The 7150-nt window shown below is 39.9% G+C and overlaps 1 non-coding gene across 1 annotated transcript; it reads left to right on the top strand.

The window, feature by feature from the left end:
- The first annotated feature begins 3100 nt into the window (after window positions 1–3100).
- Window positions 3101–3207, top strand: LOC141634719 (small nucleolar RNA R71). The gene has a single exon (XR_012539444.1). It is a non-coding gene; the product is annotated as a small nucleolar RNA R71 (small nucleolar RNA).
- Window positions 3208–7150: the final 3943 nt, after the last annotated feature.

Below are 7150 nucleotides of genomic sequence, written 5' to 3' on the forward strand. Positions count from 1 at the left end.
TTAAAGAGACCGAAATTTTCGAATCTGCAGGGGCAATCCGTGCGGATTCTGCCCTTTCTGAACTTTGCTAAACTCGCCTAAAGACGGGCGGATTTGTGACAATCCGCTCGGATTTGCTGAACACGGGACGGGCGGATTTGCTTAAAGACGGACGGATTTCAGTCCAGAAAATTTTGCTTGTTTTCCTCACCAGAAAGACGGACGTCTTTCTTACAAGACGGACGGATTCTTCAAGACGGGCGGATTCTTCACAGGACGCCCGGATTCAGTCACAGTCAAGAATTTTTCAAAATTTAGCTCAGTTCAGGACGGGCGTCTTTTCTCCAATACGCTCGGATTCTTCAAGACGGGCGGATTCTCTGGAATCCGCTCGGATTCTTCCCCTGTGTACACGGATTCAGTTCCATCCGTGCACATTGCATTTCCCATACCGTTCTTCCATTCTTTCTTCAAGTCTTGTGTTCATCATTGTGGGGGCACTACTAAGGCATGGATAGCCTAGGCAATTGCCATCCCTACACTAAGCTAAAAGCACTACACATCAATTGAAATCGTTAGTCCCTCCCTCACTTCTCTCAAACATGACAATTATTTTGATCAAAGTAAATAAAAATCCAAAGATGACAAAAATGCAATACAAGAATTGAAATGTAAGTTAGGGAGTTAGAAATATTTACAAGCGGTGGTTTAGGGAGGACTCCACCAAACTCTCATTCTTGATGAGATGTCAAGGGGGTATGTCCAAGGTGTTGTTGATGTTGCTCAACACCTTGAAGAAGTAATCAAAAGCTTGTTCATTATCATGGTAGAGGTTCTCAATAGACCGTGGCCCTTGTTGTTGGTCTTGATCGATGGCATTACCAATGTAGGGATTAAAAATCCCTTCAAATTCGTCGTCCCAAAGACCACAAACACTTCATTGAGTTGATCATTGAAAATCTCTTGCTTAGATGGAGACGACTCTCCCAATTTCTTCTCTTGGCCAATGAGGCCATCCTCTTCTTCCTTGGTTGATTTTGATGAGCTTTGCAAGCTCTCCTTGTCACAATTCACTTGCTCTTTGAATGGAGCTTCTTCAATTTTCTTCTTCTATTGGAGTTCCGTTTTCTTCCTTTCATCTTTTTGGCTATAATGATCAATCATGAAACATGGCTCATGCAAACGAGGAGCTCTCCTAGTCTTGTCAAGATTAAACGTTATGCTTTCATCTCCCACTTCTAGAGTGAGCTCACCATGTTTCACATCAATTACTGCATCGGCGGTGTGTAGGAAAGATCTTCCTAGGATGATTGGAATGTTGGAATCTTCCTCCATATCAACAATGACAAAGTCCACCGGGATGAAAAACTTCCCAATTTGCACGGGGACATCTTCCCATATCTCTAGCGGTGTCTTCGTTGATCTATCGGCCATTTGAAGTGTGATGTTGGTGCATTTAAGCTCTCCCATCCCCAACCTTTTACTCACCGAGTACGGCATGACACTCACACTAGCCCCTAGATCACATAAGGCTTTGTTGATCGTTGTGTCGCCAATGGTACACGGTATTGAGAAGCTTCCCAGATCCTTTAACTTTGGAGGTGAACTCCCTTGAAGTATTACACTACTCACCTTAGTGAAGGCGATAGTCTCAAGCTTCCAAAGCCTTATGTGATCTATCGGCCATTTGAAGTGTGATGTTGGTGCATTTAAGCTCTCCCATCCCCAACCTTTTACTCACCGAGTACGGCATGACACTCACACTAGCCCCTAGATCACATAAGGCTTTGTTGATCGTTGTGTCGCCAATGGTACACGGTATTGAGAAGCTTCCTAGATCCTTTAACTTTGGAGGTGAACTCCCTTGAAGTTTTGCACTACTCACCTTAGTGAAGGCGATAGTCTCAAGCTTCCGGATCGACTTCTTCTTTGTGAGGATATCTTTCATGTATTTCGCATAGGCCGGAACGTGATTGATTAATTCCGTGAAAGGAATTGAGACTTCTAAATTCTTCACAATTTCCATGAACTTTCCAAGTTTATCATCAAATTTGGGCTTGGCTTGACGACTTGGGAAAGGAAGTCTAATCACAATGGGCTCCTTCTCCTTGGTCTTGTCTTCATTTTTCTTTGAACTTTCTTCTTTTGATGATTCTCCATCTTTGGAGTTTTGCACAATTTCTTCCTTTTCACTAGCTTCCACAACTTCATCCTCAACTTGCTTCTTCGGTGCTTCATACCTTGTACCACTTCTCAAGTGAATGGCACTAACCGTTTCATGTCTAGGGGGATTACTTTGAGGTGGTAATTGCCCCTTTTGTCTTTGTGAGCTTGAAGATGCTAGTTGAGTCAATTGTGTTTCCAACATCTTGGTGTGATCTAAAATGTTGTTGATGGTGGTTTCCTTTCTTGGCTATCTTTTTGCATTTGAGTGAAAAATTCTTGTTGATTCTTTTGCATTTGGAGGACCGCTTTTTGGACATCAAAGCCTTGGTCATTTTGGTGATTGTATGGATTTTGATTTTGGTAACCTTGGTTTTGATTGTAAAAGGGTCTTTGATTTTGGTTTCTCATGGGTGGTGGAGTGTATGTTGTTTGAGGGTTTTGAACATTTTGGCTTTTGTATGAGAGATTTGGAAGGAATTTGGTGTTTTCATTGTAAAAGTTGGAATAAGGGGTACCACTCTTGTATGCTTGGAAAGCATTCACTTGTTCATTTGTTCCCCTACATTCACCTTGGTCATGTCCCAAAGTTCCACAATTCTCACATATCCCACTTGGGATTGATGAGGATGCCGTCATGGCATTAACATGATGCTTTGATGATTTTGAGTTTTCCTCAAGTCTAGCCATAGCTTGTTCAAACTTCAAGTTGATTGTGTCAATGTGAGCACTAAGTTGAGCACCCAATTGAGTAACGGAGTCCATTTCATGCTTTCCTCCTCTAGTAGCCTTGCGAGGTCTACTATATTGTGAGTTATGGACCGCCATTTCCTCAATCTTGTTCCATGTTTGATTGTCATCAACTTCGGTGAACATTCCATTTGATCCCGTATTGAGAATGTTCCTAGAATCTTCATATAAACCATTCCAAAATTGTTGCACCAAAAACCATTCGCTAAGTCCATGGTGAGGACATGAGCGACAAATTCCCTTGAACCTCTCCCAAGCTTCATACAAAGACTCTTCATCCCTTTGCTTAAAACCCGTAATTTGAGCTCTTAGCATGTTAGTCTTTTCCGGTGGGTAGAATTTTTTGTAGAAAGCTAGAGCCAACTTCTTCCAAGAATCTATTCCAAGGGTGGCCTTATCAAGTCCCTTCAACCATTGCTTCGCGTTGCCGATTAAGGAAAAAGGAAATAAGACCCATCTAATTTGGTCTTGAGTCACGCCCGTTTGAGAGATAGCATCACAATAGTCGCAAAAGGTTTCCATATGAGAATGAGGGTCCTCACTAGGCATCCCCCCGAATTGGCTCCTCTCAACTAATTGGATGAAGACGGACTTGGCAATAAAATTTCCGGTTAGATGTTGCGGTGTAGCAGTACCATTTGGTAGATTCTCCTCGGTGGGTACGGAGTGTGACGAGAATTTTGGCATTGTAGGTGGATTTTATGGGATATTGTGTAATGGGTTTTCTTCTCCTTCTATTGCGAAAGGATTGACAAACTTACTAGTGGGTTGGACAACTTCACTAATACCTCGTGAATTCCTCCTAATAACTCTCCTATTGTTCGTCAAGGTTCTTTCGATTTCACGGTCAAAAGGTAACAAATCACCTTGTAACCTTCTAGACATGCAAAATATCAAACAACTCGAAAACAATTAGAACAAACCTTGAGGAGTTTTACTTCCTCAAGGCGAAGAAAGACACAACTAATGACAATAAAAAGAAATCTAAATCAAACAAACACCGTCCCCGCAAACGCGCATTTTTTGATGCGATCCCGCTAAGTGTTCACAAATTAAGATGTGGTCGTTGGTCACGGTCGAATCAAAACACAATTTATAGCTCCACAAACAACTCTACAATTAGTAAAGAGGCAAGTAAAGGTCGGATCCCAAGGGACGGGAGTTAAAATGAGATTTCTATTGTAACTAGTGGTGTCTAAGGGGGTGTCACAAATTGGGTTGATGTAGAAGGTTACTAAACTAAAATAGCAATGAAAATAATCAAGCAAGATGAATTAAAGAGGTGTAAACAATTGATTAAAGGCACTAGGGTGTCATGGGATCATAGGGGAATCATGGGATATGACCATACAAACATGTTCTCAAATTATAAGCAAGCAATTATTGTTGTGATGGATTGAGTTGGGTTATTTCTTACAATCCTAGGAAAGTTTGGGTCTCGGAGCCGAATCGATTAGATTGTACAACACCTACAAGTCGACTTAATCTTCCCTACTCAACAACATGCATGGTCTAATGAGACTCGAGTTGGGTTATGTCTTACAAGTCTCATTGAAAAGATAGAAGATGATAGTAAATGCAAGGATTCATAGGCTTAGCATTTTATCAAAATATAACATGTGCATGAGTTGAGATCAAAACAAGCAAGCAAATAAAACATGAAAGCATATTAATTTAAGCATGAATCATTCCCCATGTTGGTTTCCCCTAATCACCCATTAACCCTAGCTAAGAGACTACTCACTCATTATCATGTTGATCATGCTAGCAAGGTTGTCAATCATACCAACAATATGAAACATGATGAATAAATGAAAATAATTAACAATAATTAAAGAGGGATTAAGAGATTATACCTACTAATGATTCCAATAATAAAGCAAAGATAAAAGAAGTACTTGAATGCTTGATTGAGAGGTTGTCAATCTCCCAACAATAACCCAAATAATCTTCAATTACCCAAAATAAAGGATGAACAAAAGAGAGATTAAAGAACTAAAACTTGGATTAAAACTTGATTAATACTTGATTACAATATTAAAGAGAGATTTGATTGATATTAACTACACTAATTATTGATAAGAAGAACATGATCCTCTAATTAGACTAATGGGGTATTTATAGTGGAAATTAGGGAGGATGCATTAGGGTTAACTAAGGGCTAAACTAGTAATTACACTTTTTAAGTTGAGCAAGGAGGAGCCGGTATTTTCTGAGAGAAGGGCTTCTTTCTTCGTAGCTTGGAGAAGACAATCCGTCTTTGTGCTAGAATTCGGGCGGAATAGGGTCGGGACGGGCGGATTTCGCGTTGGAATCCGAGCGGATTCGGGGTAATCTGGGCGGATTGTGGAGAGGGAATCCGAGCGGATTGTGGCAAAGCCGCTCGGATTGTCTTCTTTGGGACGGACGGATTGGTGACAATCCGCTCGGATTGTCAGTCAGCAACAAATCTTCTTCTTTTCTTCCCTTTTCTTCATAAATTCCTTGGGGATTTCCTTTGGGACTCAAGGATCTTTTCTCAACATTGCTCTTCTACTATAATATGTACAAAGGCCTTCTAATCTTGTCTCTCCTTGATGCTTGGTCACTGAATTCGATCAATTTAGTCTCGTTTTGCATGAAAATGCAAGATTCTTACTCCTTTCCTACCAAGGGATCAAAATCTCAAAGAATATGCAAAACAAAGAACTAAAGATAAGAAATGACCCAAATAAGCACTAAAAAGCATGGAAACAAGGCTAATTCGGGGGCTAAATATGCGCCAATTATGGTCACATCATTATGTTTGATGAAATGCTTGATTGACAACCTAGCATGATTCTTTTATCTTTTCAACAAGACTTGTAAGATATCAGCTAACTCAAGGCTTGTTAGACCATGCATATAGTTTAATAGGGAGAACCAAGTTGATGTAGGTGTTGTAAAGTTTTGATCAACTCGGCTCCGAGACCTAAGTATCCCTAGGAATTGTAAGACATAAGCTAACTCGATTCCAACAATAATAATTGCTTGCATCTATGTGACTCATTTATGTTATCTCACCATGATTCCCCTATGATACCATGACACCCTAGTATCTTTAATCATTTGTTTACATCTCCATTTCTATTTACTTACCTTGCTCTTCATTTGTTTGCATTTCCTTGTCATAGTTTAGAACACAATCTCAAATCCATATTAATCGTGACACTTTCACAACTTAGAATAGATAGACGTAGGTCCCAAAACACACTGTTCCGTGGATCAACCTCGACTTAACAACTTATTAATTGTTTGTTGAGAATATAAATGTGTTTGATTAAGTGAACAACAACTCGCTCACATCAAAATGGCGCCGTTGCTGGGGACGGTGTTTTGTTATTAAGTTCTTGTTTGTTTGTCAATTTTAATTGTGCCTTAACCTTGAGTAACTTATTCCTCAAGGTTGTTCATACCATTTCATTGTAGTTTCCGGGTTTGAAGTTGTTTTCTTGTTTTAGCAATGATGATGGCACAAAGCTTTCAACAAGAAGGGTATAGACAAAGTGGAGCATATGGGTATGACATGTATGAATGGAGAGGGTTTGTTGAGCAAGAAAACACACAACTACCCTACAACTTCTACAATGGAAACCCAAATTATCCCACAAACTTTCCACACCAAAGCTCCCACATCCAATATCCACAACAACCACCTTCCCAAAACCCACTTTACAACCAATTCCAAATGCCATTCTATAATCAACAACTACAACATAACCACCCTCCCACCCACCCACAACAAGAAAATGAGCATGACTTTGACATAAAAGATGTGGTTCTCCAAATGCTAAAAGACCAACAAGATTTCTTCACACAAAGGTTATAAAATAACCAAGCTAGAGACATTGTTCTCAAAACATTGTTTTTTTTCGATAAAATGTAAGTATATTAAAGAAAAAAAACCGTCACCATACAACACGAGATTCGGAATAAACCAAACCCTCGTACCAACCTCATACAAACATGGGTCGACCCATTATCTGGTCATCAACAAAAACAAAAAGGGATAGAACCCTAGTTTAGACAACAAAAACAGATCCCTCATCCAAATCGTCACAATCCTTCATCTAATCTCTTTCATCTTCAATCTACGATCAAACTGCGCAATGCTTTAATCGATCCATTAAGCTTCTATCTTGATTACCCATCACAATCGGCTGGTAGCTCAAGATGTGGATCTTCATTTCTTTACATATCAGTGTCGCCAATTTCTGGGGATGCAAAATGGTAAGCTCGT

Source organism: Silene latifolia, chromosome Y (assembly GCF_048544455.1).
Source record: "Silene latifolia isolate original U9 population chromosome Y, ASM4854445v1, whole genome shotgun sequence".
Lineage (NCBI taxonomy): Eukaryota > Viridiplantae > Streptophyta > Magnoliopsida > Caryophyllales > Caryophyllaceae > Silene > Silene latifolia.